The sequence below is a fragment of the Euleptes europaea genome, chromosome 5 (genome assembly GCF_029931775.1).
Source record: "Euleptes europaea isolate rEulEur1 chromosome 5, rEulEur1.hap1, whole genome shotgun sequence".
NCBI lineage: Eukaryota > Metazoa > Chordata > Lepidosauria > Squamata > Sphaerodactylidae > Euleptes > Euleptes europaea.
Window position 1 is genome coordinate 64,815,831 of NC_079316.1, and position 19,992 is coordinate 64,835,822.

The 19,992-nt window shown below is 40.6% G+C and overlaps 1 protein-coding gene across 1 annotated transcript in view; it reads right to left on the bottom strand.

Moving 5' to 3' along the window:
* PDZD8 (PDZ domain containing 8) overlaps positions 1-19,992 on the bottom strand; it is a 61,002-nt gene that overhangs the window by 13,641 nt on the left and 27,369 nt on the right. The gene's annotated exons all lie outside the window — the stretch shown is intronic.

Here is a 19,992-nt window from a genome sequence, read left to right on the forward strand (position 1 = left end):
AAATGGCAATTAAAAGAGCAGAACAGAGAATGTACAACCAACCGCAACACTAGGCAATCAGCATTTAGCAGGACAATGTTTGCATTGCGTTAAAAAAGGTCATTAGGTTTATATGTGACTCTGCCAAATAAAGCAATTTAGTGGAAACACCAGTGTGGCTCATCTTGAATTGTTGTTATGCATTGAATTTTAGTCCTTACTAGATGCAAGTGTGATGTTCTCTCAACCTTGAAAAAAGGGAAAATATTGATTTTTACCCTTCAATTCTGGTAAGTACTGGATAGAAAAGATTCTTCTAATCTGGGACTTGAACATGGACCAGTTATTGGAAGCTTCATAATATCAAGGAGAAAAGTCTCACATAGGACATTAATTCTATTTTGATGGAAAGGGAAAAGGTGGAGGGACTTTGTAAATGATAGCAATAAACAATATATAAATTTTGTTCTCCTATTACATTTTTCAAAAATTCTGCGGCATCATTAATTATAGAAGACATTTAAGTGGGAAGTATGTAAAGCATGGAATTAGTTTAACTGAAATAAGTTAGAACCAATTCCATTTAATGGCAATTCTATAATCTGTTAGTATTTGATCATTCATGGAAATTTAATTGTCTATAAACAACTGTAAACATGAGAAAAATTTCTGGCAATCCCGTGTTGCCTGGCTGAGGGGGGACATATGCATGCACAGTTGCATATGGCTTCCGTGGTCATTGGCACAACGTGCGGTTTCCTTCCCCTCCATGCCCTCCGTCAGGCTCCTGCAGCCAGGCTGTGGGGGTGTCAAGCTGAGTACTTATGAATGGCAAAGGAGCCCATAACAACAGTCCTCCCTGCATCTGGAGACTATGACTCTTTATCTTGGGTGCTACATGGGGTTGGGCATGCTAACAGGCAATGGGAATGGGGCTGCAGGTTGGCGGGGTTTCCCGAGGAGCAGTGTAAGCACAACAGGGCTCCACCGATCTCATGCCTACTGCCTGCCCTACTGCCTATTGGTTCTGCCTGCCCTATTGGTCATGCCCCCATTCCCTCACCACAACACCTGTATGGGATGCTATGGCATGGTTGCTGGGGACACTGATGGGGTTGCAGCCAGAGAAGCCCAGCTACTGACTCTTTGTCATGTTGGCCATCCTGTAACCAAACCTTTTAGGGAGGACTAGTGGTGACACATTTACGCCTCAGCTGGCCACTGCTGTGCAAGCGCCCCACAGGATTGCTCTGCCCAAGTAATATACAGCTTCCTGGATTCTAATAATACTAGTACATTGACTGATGCAATGGAACAGGTTGAATATCTTCTTAAATACTGTTTTCACAACAAAAGTAATTAGGCAGGAATTAAGAGCAGTAATGAAGAAGAAGCAGGTTGAATATGGTTAAAGTTGTATTTATTTGTTTATTTATTGCCTGTGTTCCTCCCCTACGGGGGCTCAAAGCAGCTCACATTGTTCTCTTCACAACAACCCTGGGAGGTAGGTTAGGCTGAAAGTGTGGGTGACTTGCTCAAGGTCACCTAGCAAGCTTCCAAGACAGCATGGGGTTTCAAACCTGGGTCATCCAGACACTCGTCTGACTACTCCACACTGGCTGTTTATTATAACATTTATAAATTGCTATTGATATACCACTTTTTCCCCAACGGGAAACTAAAGCAGCTTGTAATACAAAAAATACAGCAAAAACAAACAAACTGGGGGTGGGGGCTTCTGAATACACAGCAGGTCTTCCTCCCAGTTTTAGACTGGTATTTGATTAGAAAGTTTTGTTTTTTAGAACAGTAACAAAGCTGCTTTATACTGAAGCAGACCATCAAGGTCAGCATTGTCTACTTAGACTGGCAGCAGCTCTCCAGGGTCTCAAGTAGAGGAGTCTTTTGTATCACCCACTGCCTGGTCCTCTGAACTGGAGGTGCCGGAGCTGGAACCTGGGACCTTCCACATGCAAAGCAGAGGCTCTTCCACTGAGCCCCAAACCACTCCCCAAATAATAACCCTCAATTTATGAATTCCACAGATTATGGTTTTCCTACTTTTTGCTGAATTTTCCTACATCTTATACCTTTTCATTCACCCCAGTCACTGACAAGAGGATGGGCACCTTGCAACATCTTTAAAGCTCCAGTTAACTCAGGTGTAAAGTTTCTGGATTCATTCACTGGCCATTGCTGCTTCTGACTGGATGTGCCCTCACACTAGGGCCTGCTAGTTGGATCTGAAGGAAGGGTAAAGAAGCCTAGGTAAGTTAATTGTGTTGGATAATTCTCATTTCATTTTTTCTGGTGCTTTCAACTATTTTGAGAGAGCTAGCATGGTGTAATGGTTTGGAGCGGAGGACTCTAATCTGGAGAACCATGTTTGATTCCCCACTCTTCCACTTGAGCAGTAGACGCTAATCTGTTGAACTGGGTTGGTTTCCCCACTCCTACACATGAAGCCAGCTGGGTGACCCTGGGCTAGTCATGGCTCTCTTAGAGCTCTCTCAGCCTCACCTACCTCATAGGGTGTCTGTTGTGGGGAGGGGAAGGGAAATTAATTGTAAGCCAGCTTGATTCTTCCTTAAATGGTAGAGAAAGTCAGCATATAAAAATCAACCAAATCCACTGTGTTTCTTTTTGTGTGTGCAGTTTAAATTCCATTATTACAACTGTTCCAACTGCGCAACCCAATCTGCCTCTCTATGCCTCTTCTTCAGTTTAGGACTCTCAACTGTTTCACACTGACCTCTTAGTAAACTTCCAGTCACTTTTATGCAAACTTCATTGATTCATACTGTTTCTCTATGCATGTTACCAGTAACTGTTCCACCTTTTGTTTTTGTGTTTTTTTTGTAAAGTCTTACACTAAAAGCTTTAAAACTCCACTGGTGTGTTTACATGTCTCAAACTTGCATGCCATCCTATGTAGCTCTGTCTTTGTTGATAAAGGATGTATTGCTAGGGCTAACAAAAGGGAGGGGGAAGATTATCTCTGGCTTTGTCCAAGTTGTTAACTTACTAATTACTGAGGGTGGTGACAGTGTTTACTGTATGCATCCTGTCCTGGAGTAAAAATAGGACAGATGGAAGGGGAGGTAAAAGAAGGCGAGGGAATGTAGGTCTGTCTGTCATCCCATGGTGGGGCCCTTGGCCAACCCCTCCACTGCTACAAGTCAGACAGACATTTAGGGATCAGAAAATAGCACAGATTAGAAATTCTAAATCCTTAATACGTACACCAACTTCCATCCACAGAAGACTCTAAACATGGAGCATATTATCCTAGTCATTTTAAATTATTCTCTGTTCTTCGAAGAGCTAGATTCCAGTCCAGTAGCACCTTAAAGATCAACAAGATTTCTAGAGATCTGTTTCTGAGAGTCAAAGCTCCCTTTTGCAAAGAACTTTGACTTTGGAAGGCTTGAACCCAAAAAAATCCTGTCTCTAAAGTGCTACTAGACTCAAATTTAACTCCTCTACCAACACAGCTATTTGAAATTGTCCTCTGAGTATTTTGTTAGATGGTTATTAATTCAATGGTTTACAATTCTGTACTGAAGAAAGAGCTATAGGTAGCTGTTTATTATTGGCATTCACCACTCTGTATTTCTGGATGGTATTTATATAAGAAAGATAAACAAATGAGTATTCCTTAATATTATTTTCATGTCAAGGGTTCATATCATTTTATTCTAAAGCTAGGGTGTCTTGTCACAGACTGACATTTAAAAAGGAATGTACAATGTCAAACAAATCTCCAATAAACTCACTTTTTCATCATGAGCTTAAATGTTATCACCTTGTATATACCAAGCTTATAACTTACAAGTAAACTTTCTTTCAATGCAGGAAACCTTTTAGTCATCATCCTATTTGAGAGAAATAATTCAGTCTTCGATCAATAGAGTATGATTTTAAAAAAATCTTAAAAACTACAAATATTTGGGATCAAAATATATTATATAATGGTAAGAAAAGCACCATGTGGGATGATTCAAGGGAATAACAGGAACAGATTATTCAAAGAAACTTACTATTTCCTGGGGTGCCCTATGAACAAATCTAAATACTCTGTCTTGTCCAGTATTTTCTTATGTTGAGGCAAATGACTCTGGATTCCATTATGGCACCATATCCAAGGCTCACAAGTATTTACTCTAACCGTGCAATCCTGAAGAGAGGGTTGAAGCTCCATAGGAGCTGGCATGACCCCACACCAGCACAGGTGCCACCTTATCATGGAATAAAGTGGGACCTACACTGGTGAGGGGGCAAACATGTCGGCACCTGAGAGTTGTGCCAGCCTCTGCCATCAGTGCAGCCACACTGGGAGCAAAATGCTGGAAGAGGCAGCAGGCGCCAGCGTGGGGGGGGGGTGTTCCTGGGGGCGTAGATGATGTTAGTCAGCTTCCAAACCCTTTTGCCCTGGGAACACCTCCTTGAGCTGCAGCATGGCTGCGCCTTTTTTGGTGGCACAGCTTTGCTTTTTGCAATGGGGCATTTTCCCCCTTTTCCATTTTCTTTTATATTAAATACCTTTATTTTCTCCATGGTGGCCGGGGAGGCTCTGAGGCAATCTACGTAACCAAAGTTGATGGATTATTGTGCAGTTTTTAATATTTATAATATGATTAAAGATTCTGGTATTAAAGATTCTGGTATTTAATACAATTTTAGCTTTTTTGGAATTGACCTTGATATTTCCATATACAAGGTTTTATGTTTTTTCAATCTCTTTGGTTACCTACCCTATTAGTCGAATAGAGTCAAACAGGTGATAAATGTGTTTAATTTATGTATTGTTTTGTTTAATGTATATCAACTTGTTCAAATAAATAAAAACATTAAATAAATTCTTATATACTATACTAACTTGCAAGGAAGCCTACCCTGAATGTCAGATGACTCCAACTTTCACACCCATACAGAGTAATAGGGAATACTACAGCATGAATTAATTTAATTTTGGTCTCCAGTGACACATCCTTACACTTGACAATCTTTTCTAGCTCCTTCATGGCTGCCCTTCTCAGCTTCAATCTCCTTCTGATTTCTCAGTTGCAGTCTCCCTTTGGTTGATGATGGAGCCAAGGAATAGAAAAACTTGAACAATTTCAATCCCTTCATTATCAACTTTAAAGTTGTATAATTCTCAGTAGTCATCACTTTTGTCTACTTGAATTTTCAGCTGTAGTCCTACTTTGGCACTTTCTGCTTCAACCATCAGTAGTCATTTCAAGCCTTCACTATATCAGCTTGTTACAACTATACATTTATGTATATATGTGCTATGTTTATGTTATATATGTGCAAGTTAACTACAACCCCTTTAAAAAATGACATTCCTGTTGGGGGGTATATTCTCATACTGCTACTCTTTGGAAAACTAAAAACAAATGAAATGTTGATTTTACTTAATGTACTTCACCTTGGCTTAAATAATTCTTATGCAAAAATCTCATTAAACCACTAATTAGCATTCACTAATATAGCCAGTAATAAAATATCTAATGTTAGCCAGAAATACACAAGAACTACAAAGGATGGATGGCACGGAGCATTGTGTTAAGTCATATACAAGGATAAATTCAATTCTTTTTACTATAAAGCGATGGTTTAAAAATATGACTTTATAGATACAAATTATTGCCCTGCCATTTAATAAATGGATGTTTCATCTTTGTAACTGTACTGGATATTGACTGTGTCTTTCATTTGTAGGTAAATTTATTTTTATGAGAACTTTTGAAACAGTAAGGAAAAGCTTTTCTGGAAGAGCTGTAGGTCATGGGTTGTTATGGAGACACTGAAAAACCACCACAGTTTTGCTCTTCTTGCAGACAGAAAACCGTTCATGTTTCCTTATAATTCCAAGACAAGAACTGAGTGATCTCACAGAACTGTCAGTTACCATAATGCATCAATGTGGAACTTTTATTTCCTGCTGAGGAAATGTGTTCGCCTTCAAATGTCAGCAGAAGATCATGAAGAGTAAACTTCTATTGTCATCAGGTCAAGCTTGGCCTTCTCCCTGAATTGTTGTGTTTGACTGTATGCTTTAATATCCTCAAAACAGCAGTGTGGTAATACAATTAAAAGTGGAAAGGCTACATTGGCATTTAAATTATTTGATAGCTCAGAAATGCAAAAGCAAAGACAGAATTATATTTCTATGCTATTACATCAACCAATACTGTTTAATTATATAAAATTGGTTTATAGTCTTTTCTAGATGGCAGGTTCCCTTATGGAAGCCTCTACTACACATTATGGCTTAGAATAAGATGAGCAAGCTGTCCCCAAGTTCATTTTGGATTCCTGCAGAAACAATAAAGGGACTTCTAGAGAATGGGTTTTTATAGCCAGCAGTGTTTCCTTTCAACTCTCCAGTAAAAAACCTGACAGGAGCTAGAGGATAACAGTGGATTATCTTCAGTTAAATAAATAGGCCTTGCCTCTTGCAGCAGCTGTGCCAGACATGGTTACTATTTTATAGAGAAAAATGCTGGGAAGTGGCATGTGGTGCTGGATTGGTTAATATATTCTTTTCCATTTCCGTATATAAGTCATCTCGGGACCACTTTGCTTTTACTTGACAGGGGCAACAATACATGTCAGGTTTTGCCCCAGGGGTACCTATATAGTACAACATTGTATCATGGGCTTGTGGTTAGAGATTTAAAGCAAGTTACTCTGAACCCTAGCAGCCCCGTGGCGCAGAGTGGTAAGCTGCAGTACTGCAGTCCAAGCTCTGCTCACGACCTGAGTTCGATCCCAACGGAAGTCGGTTTTAGGGAGTCACCTCAAGGTTGACTCAGCCTTCCATCCTTCCAAGGTCAGTAAAATGAGTACCCAGCTTGCTGGGGGTAAAGGGAAGATGATTGGGGAAGGCACTGGCAAACCACCCTGTAAACAAAGTCTGCCTTGTAAATGTCAGGATGTGACGTCACCCCATGGGACAGGAATGACCTGGTGCTTGCACAGGGGACCTTTACGTTTTTACCCTGAGCCCTGCTCTGTCCACTGCTCATTATACTGATGACATTATGATCTCGGGCCCTACAGAAAAGGAGGTACAGCAAGGGTTAACTACTGTAGTGGAGTACATACAGTCCCAGGAGTGGGAGTTCTACACCAAGAAAATCCAGGGTCCAGCTCGACAGATGCAGTTCCTTGGGGTGGCATGAACTGGACATGTCCAACTCATACCTCAGAAGCCGGTGAATGTGATAGCCACTTTAAAGCCTCCAACATCTAATAGTGAAGCCAAGTGCATTGTGTACATGATGGGTTTCTGGAGGCAGCATATAGTGCACTTTGCTCAAATTCTGCACCCAATTTAACAGTTCACCAGAAAGAAAGCTCAATTAAAATAGGAGGAGCATCAGCATACAGCTTTGGCAGATTCTAAGGCAGCTGTAGAAGCTGCAATGCTGTAAGTGTGGCCAGGTTAGATGAATCTACAATAGGAGTTGTCTTAAGTTCCAAATGAAGCTGGAAAAGACACTTTTGCCACCACACTAACATGTCTCTAATACCACAGAAGGGTCCAACACTACACCTGAAACCTGTCATTGTGTCTGGAAAAAAAAAAGACAAGTTCACTCCAGCAAGGGTCAGAAGCATAACATCTTCCATAATATGTTCCTACCTATATTTCTCACTATAATCTTATTTCAACACAAGCATGATTCTGAGGTACAATAAAGAAGAGTATACAATTAATACTCATCCTCCTCTTCACCTTCAACATGAACATATCCAGCCTATTATTAGAACCCTGTAACTAGGCCGCAACACTTTACAGCCAAACATCATGCATGTTTTAGTAATTCATCCATAACCCTGAAACCACCATGTTTACTTGGGTCAAGAAAAACAAGCACAGTTATCTCTCTTCCAAACAAGGCATGTTGGTATATATAAATTAATAGCTTTTGTACTGATGCCACCTCTATATCCAAAAGCAGTGGTCACTGTAAATTTATTTCTTTGCAATTGGGAAACATAGCTGTCTGCAAATAATATTTTAAACCATCTTCTGTCCAATATTTATACAAGCAACAGAGAAGATTACCACATGAATAAAAGACAGATTGTCAGTACAGTGCATCTGTGAAAAATAAATACTAGCCCTGTTTCTGGGGGGGATTTACAACTGTTTTACCAGGAGAAAGTAGGCTAAATTTATCTCCTAGGACACCTTATTTTGTTACAGAGCATTCCTCACAATATTCTGAACACTTAGCAACCATCCTAAAAAGCCAGTATAATGGAGTGCATTTTCTGCTGATCTATGGAACAAGAGGCAATGATGTGTTCGGAACAACAAATGAATGATGTGTATGGATGAGATTTTCAGAGACCTGCAGATAGAAGCCTTCTCCTCTTATGACAGCTCTTTTGCTGTAGCAGAGCATGAGGGTGTCAGGCCAACAAGCGATCTCCAGAAAGGACCTGTTGCTTTGATGATGAACTGACACCCTCTGGTCCCAGGGACACATCAGTGGGGGTGGTGGGTGGTACTGAGGTATCTGCCCAGATCCTATCTTTCTTCCAAAGGTCCTAACCTTGTTCCACTTTAATCAAGACATAATCCTATTGGTCTTCAAGAATTGTTATGCTATGGACTCAAAGAATCCTCTCAATGTTTAAGCTAATGGATATCCTCCACTAACTTGCTTTGCTACCTAGCAAATTGCCCACTGTTGAGCTCCACAGCCTTTGCTCATTGCACACCCATTCCAGGAGTCTGCAGAACAGCAACCTGGTCACAAACCTTGATCTTCATATGGCATTATGCCTCAAGATGTTCAAGCTAGGAAAGATGTAGTGTTTGATTTCACTTATTCCATAACTGTTTCCACTGGCAGGTAGGTCAGCTTGCTTGTCTTATCCCATTAGTGTGAAGCACAGGAACAATGAAGAAGAATACCTTGATTGCCTGTAATTGATTTTCTTTGAATGGAAGAACTGTGTGGGAAGCACAGCTCCAGCCATGCATGTTGCTACAGGGTGCTTGGGATGGGTGAAGCAAGCACTATGGATTTTTTTTCCTGCTTCCCTCTAGAAGTCTCTCTAGCTGTATTCTGCACATGCTTGAGTTCCTATCATTGTGACTGTACAGATGACCACTCAAAGAACATCAGTTACAGGTAAGCAACCTGTTCTGTCCAGTCAAAAATGAGAATAACCATATATGACTGACGAGATAAATTTGAAGTAATGGTGAAATAATACATTTTACATTGATTCAGCCAAATATCTCACATTTAGCATTTTAATGGACTTACTGAAGTCTGCCATTTCAGCTTTTAATCCTGTTAAAGAAGAGAAGGAAGATTAAGGCAAAAAGCCTTTCTGAAAATGTCATTTTTTTACGAAAACAAAACCTTTGTATTTGCTAATAAGGTAGGGCATAGTTTTTCCTTAACTTTAGATTTTTTTTTAAAAAATAAAGCTTTTGAAATTTAATTAAAAACCATTAAAAAAACATACAAGGCAAACCTTTCTAATTCATAGTAAAAAAAATAATGGTTTGAATCCCCTGGATCTGTTCCCCTAACAAAGGTGCTTTCTTTGATAACAACAAGCCTTCTGCTGACACAAGAAGGTCTTCTGGTTGGCAGAAATATCTCCTCTCTCAGAGAAAGACTTTTTGTGCCAGAAATCCTCATCTTAGCAAAACAGATCAACGGTCTGTGTTCATGTCACCTTCTTTAGAGCACTCAAGATCCTGTCATGATACCAAGCACAAGCTATAGTGGTGTGTGTGTGGAGACTGAAACCAGCTTATAATCTCCTTCCCTTCCTCTCAACACAACACACACCTTGTGAGGTAGGTGGGGCTGAGAAAGTTCTGAGTCATCCTAAGCAAGTCTAAGATTCCTACTCAGGTTTATTCAACAAGGATTATTCCCAGGAAAGGTTTTTGTTGTTGTTGTTGTTAAGGATTGCACTAGAACACAAGGAGAGCTAGCATATCAGGGTTAGGTTCAAGCTCCTCTCTCTACTTTGTTTTCTACTTGCAAAGTTAAAGATGGGGAAGAAATCTGGCTCCAAATGCCAATACTGAGCTCAAGTGCAACATTTTATTTAAATTACAACATAATGGACTGAATTCTTAGTTACTTTGGGGGGGGGCATCCAGTCTCATCTGAAATGTTCAGATGTTCAGAGATGTTCAGAGATTATTTGCCATTGACTGCCTCTGTGTCATGACCCTGGTATTTCTTGGTGGTCTCCCATCCAAATACTGACCAGGGTCAACCCTGCTTAGCTTCCAAGATCTAACAAGATCAGGCTTGCCTGGGCTATTCAGTAGTTACTAAACTTCAAAAATCTCTAAAATCCCTACTGGCTCACATAATGCAGTTTCTCATTAAGATCTGTGCTATCTTGAGGTGAAAAAAAATTGCAACTCAAACAGCAACACTCTGCAGCCAACTGTTTATCCCATAGAAGTCATGTTAATTCAGATTTCCAACTGGATAAAGCACCCACTATTAGATGACCTCTAGGCATAAAAGCTATATAATAAGACTAACTAAAACAACATAAGGTTTCTATCAGGCTGGTTGTTAAGGGGGGGGGAAGTGTTCAGGGGGGAAGTGTTCAGGAAGTGTCTCAAGGCCCCTTGCCTGAAACACTTGGCAGGTTTGAATGGGTACAATGGTGCTGGATGAAGCTGGAACACGTTTGCATGCTTGCAACTTGCGCTAGGTAATATGACCCAATTTGGCTTCCACTTACTATTTAACCAATATTGCTAATATAACGTCTACCATGTTTTTCCCTGCTAAGAGGCCTGTGTATTTTGTCTGGTATTACAGCAACATATGGTCAACTACATCTAATTTTATATTTACAGTGGGAAACTCCCATAATCCCACCCTTCCTACTCCCATAGGGCCAAAGGTGCAGCCTGAAACCAGCTCCATTACATCAATTCAAACCCACCTGCCAAGCAGAATGCAGACAAGGAGCCCTTCTGCATGCAAAGCAGAAGCTCTTCCATTAATCCATTGCCCTGCCCCAAGCATGAAGCATGACTACTTCCCATGAATGTATTTTTGCACACAAAACATGTTTCTTTATAACGGTATATATTATTTAGGAACCTTTACTGCCCTTTATCATACTGAGCCAGGTACAGAAAATTATGAATTTACTTGAACTAGATTTGTTTGGATTGTAGCTGACATTTTAAGTGATGTACTAGGCAGGTTTAATAACTTAGAATTTTGTTTATCGTAGTGTACCAGGAATTCATAAGAGTTGTGATCAGATTAAATCCTTCCTACAATTTGTTACTGTGCATTAAAGCTGCCTGAGCTTCACTTTGAACATAAGAATGAAAATGCCAACTAAGACAAATATTAGTATTTTCCCAAAGAACTGAACAGTTTATATGAAATAATAATCACAAGCTACATTTTAGTATACTTCTAAATATGCTTAGTGTTTCTCAAAATCTCAGAAACAGTGCACAGACCTATTTGACAATTGAATTTTAGGCTGGTGATGATTATTCTGAATCATTCTTCTTGGCCTAGAGTACAGCCCTTTCGGTTGAATTTGAAATGAGTGGACTAGGTCTTCTGCTATGTAGACTAGGATCTTTGATCTTGGCAATGGTAGGAATATGTTTCTGGATACCAGGCATCTTCCCTCACAACTTCTTTGAACCACTGACCCAGGATTGTCTTCTAGACTGCAGAAGAGCCCTGCACACAAACACCAGAAGGCAGGGAGGCCTGGGAATCATCAGCTGGAAGGTTTCTTGGGATGTCTGGCAGGGACCTAAGAAGAGTGTGACTTTAATACCCAGAGTTACTGTAGCTGTGGTGACCGGAAGAGGAGTCTCAAGATCTTGAACTTTCTAAGGGAAACATTGTAAACTTTCATATTTTTCTTGAATTCTATGTGTTTCAATGACTTGCTAAAAACTTTGACAAACCCAAAGCAGATACTTCTGGCTATTGGCATGCAGTTAGAGACTAGAGCAAAAGCATTCATAGTGGACGTTGGCCTTTCTTCGCAACAACCTTTATTGCAAAGCCATTCTGGTAAGGCATAACCCTAGAATATGAAGAAGTTGACTAGCACAGTCATACTTGCTTTATCTGGAAGCCCCATTTTTCACTTGATGGAGCAAGCTTCAGAATGATAAAAGGTTGCTGTAAAAGGAATTCCTATAGAAGGCTGGCTGAAGAGAAGCTTATGCAAACCCACTTTGTTATGAGGACTGTAGTTCCCCATTTTCTTCCTTCTGAAGGGTAAGATGCAGGATTTTATTTATTTTACTTATTTACAATATTTATTAACTGTCTTTCTTCCTTGTGGAGCTCAAGGCAGCTTACAGCATAGATAACGCATAAAATAGATGACATTAAAAACATATAACCAAAACTTAAAATAACAATTTAGGACTTCTTAAATCAAAAGCAGACCTAAATACCACTGTCTTCAGTTGCCTCCTAAAGATTGAAAGTGAGGGAGCCAGGCATACCTCCCTGGGGAAAATGTTCCATAATCGGGGAGATGCCACTGAAAAGGCCCTCTTTCATGTACCTACCAAACGAGCCTCTTTGATTAATGGGACAGTCATGAAGGCTTCTCCCTATGATCTTAATTCCCAAAGAGGAACTTATGGGAGAAGACAGTCCTTCATATATTCTGGTCACAAGCCATGTAGGCTTTTAAAGGCCTGCTCCGGAAGCTTTAGCTGGTCTGGAATGCAGGAATCCCTTGAAGAGCCCATATTCGACCAGTGCTCTGCCAGCTGCACTGGCTCCAAATCGAATGCCGGATCAGGTTTAAGGTTCTGGTTTTGCCCTTTAAGGTCCAAAACGGTCTGCAGGACCGCATCTCCAGATAAACCCCTTAGAGGGCCCAAGAAGTATCCGGCTGTCCTCAACCAGGACCAGAGCCTTCTTGGCTCTGGCTCCGGCCTAATGGAACTCTCTGTCTAGTGAGACTTAGCTCACATCCGCAGGGCCTTCAAGACACCGGGCCTATGGCTGAGGGCAGCAACGGTCTCCATCAAAACTGGCCTTCCAGTTCCTGCTTTTGTAAAGACAATACTGACCTCAATAGATCAAGGGTCTGACTCAGTCTAAGGCAAATTCATGCATACCTTGTGCAGCTAGCTTTAGAAACCCCAGTGTGAATAGCTATCCCATGCCTTGATAATTTTTTTTTGGCTCTAAGAGCCAGCCTCATTTTCCAGCCGCCAGGGTTTTGCATTTTAATGACCTTATTTTCTATTTCTCACACTTTTATTAAAGCAATGACAAAAGTACTGTAGTGTTTAAATAAATGGGGGGGGGGATTATGATTATCATCACAACAAAAAGTTAACATCTAATCCTAACCTAACTTCTCCCTAATTTCTCATAACGTCCTTATTGCTTCAAACAGTTCTGTTTAAACAGAGGGACTGAATAGACTAGCCTATCTTGAAATCGGAATACTTTCCATAGTACGTTGAGGTGCTTTAAGTATTCTATTGATTTAAGTGGGGTGAATATAATAGATCTATCACCACATTTCTAAGGAAATGATTCTTACTATAAATACTAACTCATTTAAAAGCGCTCATTTATTTCCTGCAGTCCACTCCTACCACAGGCATTCTGTCACTGAATCTATGCATATGAATAGCAATGCTGCCACCTGCTGTTAAAATATGTAACTACCCAGAATGGGAAAATGAACTAATATTTAGATGTCCAAACTGTTAAATTTCATTGGACTTTCCTTTCCAGAAAGAGTTAGTTGATCATTTTGAGTATGTCAGCATTTAAACACTTTTATTAACTATAGTTAAAGTATAGAGATTTAGGTGTTTTAAATGTATTCTTTGCTAATGCTGTATAGTAACAAATTGTGTACAGGTGTGTCTGATGAGTATGTCAGCACAGCAACACAAAACCTGAATGTCAAAAAGGGATTGAAATTCCACCCAAATCTCTGTTAAAGGACTTTTTTTTGCTGTCAAGTCACAGCTGACTTTCGGCAATCCCGTAGGGTTTTCAAAACAAGAGACATTTGAAAGTGGTTTGGAATTGCCTGCCACCACATAATGACCCTGGTATTCCTTGGCGGTCTCCCATCCAAATACTAGCAAGGGTCAGGGCTGAGAGAATGTGACTGGCCCAAGGTCACCCAGCAAGCTTCCATGGCATGAGTGGGGATTTGAACCTGGGTTTCCCTAGTCTGACACCTCAACCACTACACCATGCTGGTTCTCTGTTAAAGAACTAAATTCTGTCTATTCTCAATTTAACTAGAGAGACATGCACACATGAACACACATTCATAGGAAGCATACTAGAATCTAGTGGGGTGGCCAAGTGTCACCATGGGCCCCCTAAAGCACATCACTCAGACTCAAACCTGACAATGCATGAAGTCAGATCACTTGCTGTTAGGATGAACAGGATAGCTGATTATTTCTTGGTGTGTTATACTTCTTTCCTATTCTATTCCTCATATTTATATCCTGCCCTTCTTCCAAGAAACTCAGAGTGGTATACATGTCCCACCACCCTCATTTTATCCTCACAACAACAATGCAAGACAAATGAGGCTGAAAGATAGTGACTGGCCCAAGGTCACACTTCAATCAAAAGTCTACACACTGCTCAAACTTGCCTAGTTGCCCTTTTTATTACAGCCCCCATCACATGTTAGTTTTTTGTGCATGCAGGTCCCATGATTCCCAGCACAGCTGCTTCGGGTGATCAAGGGGACTTTTTCTTCCTTTTCAACAGCAGAAATGCTTGTTGGATCCAATCTATTATTTAAGCACAGTAGCCTTGTACAGATGACCCATCTGCGTGTTGACTCACCACAGAGGTCAGGAGAGCGTGCACGAGCATGTCCACATGATCACAGGGCCATCCACACATTGAGAATGTGTGGAGTAAGTGTCTGTGCATATCCTCCCTCCCCATGAGCCAGAACTTTTGGAAAGCAGAGTCATGGGAAGCGTAGACACAGACAATGCTGAAAGATAATGACTGGCCCAAGGTTACACTTCACCGGTTCCTCTCCTTCAATAATGAGCTGCAAACCCACATACCAACAGCGCCTTGTGAAGGACAACCACACTCCCCCAGAATTTGTCCCTCTAGCGCTACTCTCTCAGCAACCCTGGTAACTTGTAAAAAAAAAGTATTCTAAAACAGCTGTGGTGCCAAAAATGCAACCCCCCCTAAACAAATAAGTAGAGTAGGGTTGCAAATTTTAACCAATCAATAGATTACATCAGTTACAACTGACAGAGCTATAAGACTAAAAAATGTTGTCACTGTATTACAGCAGAAAAATGAAAACAATAAAAAACCCTGTCTTTAGGAAGCAGTAACACTTGCTTTTATTTATACCAAGATTTTTGAATAGTATGATTTTTGTTTTAAAGGTAAAGGTCCCCTGTGCAAGCACCGGGTCATTCCTGATGATGTCACATCCTGATGTTTTCTAGGAAGACTTTACGGCGTGGTTTGCCAGTGCCTTCCCGAGTTTTGTTTACATGCACATTAATAACTTTATTAAAGTTACTAAAATAGATTATTCTTAGTCGATCATCACTCAACAGCCTAAAAAGTCTTTTCTTAGAGATTTAGTTCTGTCCAGGTAGACCAGTAAAGTTCTGCTTACATGAAGCATATGAAAGGCACATTCTTTATCATCCTGGGGATGTGGAAAAAACACTAATAGGGTAATGTCTTGATTGACATGGAAGTGGAGACCATCTTAGGCAGAAATGGATCAGAAGGGCATAGCACCACTCTGGACACCAAAAGCTTAAGGAAAGGGGAAGGTTATGCAGAGGGACTAAAGCTCACTGACCGTATGGGCAGATATTACTGCTATGAACAATACAGCTCTTATGTTAAGGAGCAGGAAAAGGCCAGGTAGCTAGTGGCTCAAAAGGCTTCCCTGTTACTTTAGCCAATACTATGGAGAGACTCCACTGTGCAACAGAACAACAGACAGGAGGAAACTGATTAAGTAAACTCCATAGGAAATACTTAGACTTTTTCTGGGTGAAAACTGACCTTCCCTTCATTTGGATATGCGAGGAGGCTAAGGCTGTGAAATGTACCCTGATGGAGGAGGATGAAAGTCTTCTGTGCGGAAGATAATCAATGCTTTGATTGTGGGATCCTACATGGTGGGGGGAGGGTTGGGGTCACTGGGGATGTGGGGGGGAGGTAGTTGTTAGTTTCCTGCATTGGGCAGGGGGTTGGACTAGATGACCCTGGTGGCCCCTTCCAACTCTATGATTCTATAATGATATCTCCCGGGGGACAATAAATAGGTTAATACCCTTTTGTTCAGACCCGATGGACACCATAGAAGCTAACATAACCTCAGATAGCAATGTTTATGAAAGAATTATAAAACAGTTAACCTACAAAATATATACTCTAAGTAAGGAATACAATAGTATTCACTGATGAAGTAATCCAATGAGACAAGTGCAACCTGGGAATTTGTTTTCTGAACTTTACCTGAAGAATGAACTACCTGATGACTCCAGTGAACAAGATTTCAATTTAAAGAGAAATTTCAAACCATTATAGAAAATATTCCTGGTTGTACCTATTGGATATAGTACTTTATTATGTAAGAAACTATAATACTTTGATCCTTTTGAACTTTACCTAATGAATTAACTAGCTGATATTTCAACTTGTAGAGAACTCTCAAAAACAGTTAAAGGAAACATTTCTTGTTGAACTTATGTGTTATTGGACTTTACTCTGTATTTTACATCTTTTTGAGTAACTATCAAAAATGTTGTATAATTGACTTAAAGAAATACTATGTATATACATTTACAACCTGTTGTGGACATTCGAAATGGTTAAACTGTGACAATCAATAGTAAATTTTTGAAGCTAATTTTTGAATAATGTATTCTAGTAAAAATCGGATATATATTAGAAACCTATAGACTATTATGAATCAACTGCTATTTATGATTATATACACATACATTATAGGTACTACTACTCTATTTTTATATCTTATGTGTTCAAATACTGACAGAGTTCTAAGGTCTTCAATCCACTGATTTACTGGAGGTGGGCTTTTATCTTTCCAGTGTTGTAATATGAGTCTTTTAGCTGTAGTAAGGGCATGGAGGGTCCATTTTCGTTGACCATCGGTTAGCCTCCAAGAGACAGACAAATAGTTTAAAAGTATATATGCACCCTCAAAAATCAATTAATATTTTAATACAAAATCGATATGAGTAAGGAGTGCAAGGTAGAAGATTTCTTAGCATTTAGAATCACCTGCTTCACTAGATCTGAAAAACTTTGGTTCAAATCTGAAAGCACCACATGGGTCAAATGAAGGTTTCAAATGTTTGGGTGCAGGAACTGACTCTGAAAAAGAAGATTGTCCTCTGAATGAAAAATGTGGTAGCAACCTTGAAACATCGCTAGTAGGGTGGGAAACCAAGCTTGCCTCAGGCAGAAGGGAGCTGTCAGAATGGCTTTACTGCATTCTGCTCTCAGTTGCACCAACCCACTGAATCAGTGGGAAGAGAGGGAAAGCGTAATATAGGACCTGTGCCCATCAGTGTTGAAAAGTGTCCCCTAGAGATGATGGGTCCCAGGCTGCCTGGGAGCAAAAGTACCTGCACTTTGTGTTTGTGGCAAACAGGTCAATGACAGGAGTCCCCCACCATTGTAAGACTGGAAGAAGGTAATCCGCATGCAACTCCTATTTTTGAGGAGCAGCTGAGGAATTCTGAAAAGTGGTTGCTGGAACCTGTTATATGAACAGCCTGTATAAAAGTCTGGTTGGAAAGGCACTAATTCCATATTTGGATAACTAGGTGGCATAAAGCCACAGAGTCTGTTCCCCTTTGTTTGTCCAGGTAACACATTGACATTGTCAGTAGACACCTAAATGGCCTTCCCTGTCACATGAGAGTGAAGGGCAAGCAACACACTGTAGACTGCTTTAAGCCCAAGAACATTTATGTGGAGTAAGCTCTCAGTGGGACCAGGTATCGCAGATTGAGGTAGCTCCAACATAATCCCCCCCAACTTAGAAGGAAGGCATTGGTGGCTAGGGTAACCTCTGGAAAGGAGGACTGAAAAGCACCCCTATCAGGGGACTGTTCTGCAGTGTCGGTCAACAAAGTATGTTTCCAAAGGAGTTTGACCTTTGGAAGGTTAAACCTTTTGGACTGGAAATGGCAGAAGGCACTGAACACCTTTAGGAGCCAAAACTGTAGCATTTGCATCTTTGCAAAGGGGACTACAGCCTTGGTAGAAGCGAGGAGGTCCTGCAGTCTCTGAATGGAAATGGCCTGCTGGAGAGTCTGTCATTGGAATGGAAGAATCCCCAGGCAAATTGCCAAGATTCTTTCTTGGGGTAGGAAAGCCTTGCTAAGGAGGAATCCAAGACAGTGTTTATGAAAGTCACCTTCTGCATGGGCTCTTGATTGGAGTTGTCAAAATTTACCTGTAAAGCAGTGTTTTTAGGATGTTTAAGTGAATGTCTGCCTGTAGTTTGTCTTTGTGTCGGCCACAACTAACCAGTTGTTGCGATATGGGTAAATCTCATACACCGGTCTGCGTAAATAAACTACAACAACAGCTACAACCTTGGGGGTTGTTGCTAATCTGAAAGGGAGGATTGTGTACTGTAAGTATAGTGCACCACATTGGAAATGGAGATATTTTTGAAAACAGTCTGATCTTGATTTGAAACTAGTCATCGAGCAGGTCTACATTCACAAACCACATGCCTGGGCATAGCAGATGGAGAACATCAGAAATAGACACTATTCTGAATTTATTTATTAGCGGAAACTTGTTTAGGTTTCTCAATTCAGAGACAGTGAATGGGCAGCTAAGAAGAGGCTGGAACCAATGTTGTGGGCTCGAGTTCAAGGAGCTCGACCTCCGACACAGAACACACAGACACGGGAGCATTGCCCAAAGGTGAAGGCATCCTCGGAACTAGTATGGCTTCCTTTACAGCAGTGATTCCCAAACTTTTTGGGCCACCGCCCCCTTGGTTCCACAAACTTAACCTCAGCGCCCCCTATCCTATAAAAAACATTATTCAAAATAGGGGTTTGCATGAGTCACTAAAGAAGATAATAACAATAAAATTTCAAAGCAGTAACAGTTAATTGCATATCTTTTCAAAAGCAAATCAAAACTTTACAGTTGAAATTTATTCAACAAAATTGATGAACTTGATCCAGTGGTACCAGCTTTTCAAAGTCTGGAAAAAAATTCTGATAGTTTCCACCAAATTTTCCAGCATGGTGCCACAGCTTGTAAACTATTGTAAACTAGTGAACAGCACAGTTAGGGGCCAACTGCTAGCGCCCCCCTTGCTGTCCCCTTGCCTTTTAGTGCCCACCTAGGTAATCCCTCCCCCACTCCCCAGGGGGTGGTACTGCCCACTTTGGGAACCACTGCTTTACAGGATCAATCTGGAGTCATGTCCTGGGACTCAGAAGGAGTAGGAATCAACAATGACTTGGTCAGGTTTCATGTGCCTAGCTTATCATGAAGTTTGTGCTTATGGTAAGCTTTCTTTGGAGGCAGCTCTGAAGCAGTGCAAATAGTCAGAGCTGAATGCAAGGTCTCAGCTAGAACTGAAGATGCACATGATGATGCCAAACAGGTTTCATAATGAAAAAGATGGGAAAACAGCATAGAAGAGGGAGTGCCCTTTGCTTCTTTAGAGCTTCTAAAACCTACCTGCAGTTGGCCAGTGCACTTTCAGAACCCATGTGGGACCGCACAGGTACCATGACTATGAACTGGTATGATTCAATATGCAAAAGGGGAGATGTGAATTTACTCAAAAGACCAATTTTAGATTATCTGAAAGCATGATTTCAAGTTCTGGGTATTTGGGTACCATGAAATACAATGACTGCCACCACAAAAAGAACTGTGGGACACTGAAATTTGGCTTTGGGTTAAAATATACCCCACAATCCAAATTGTGTAA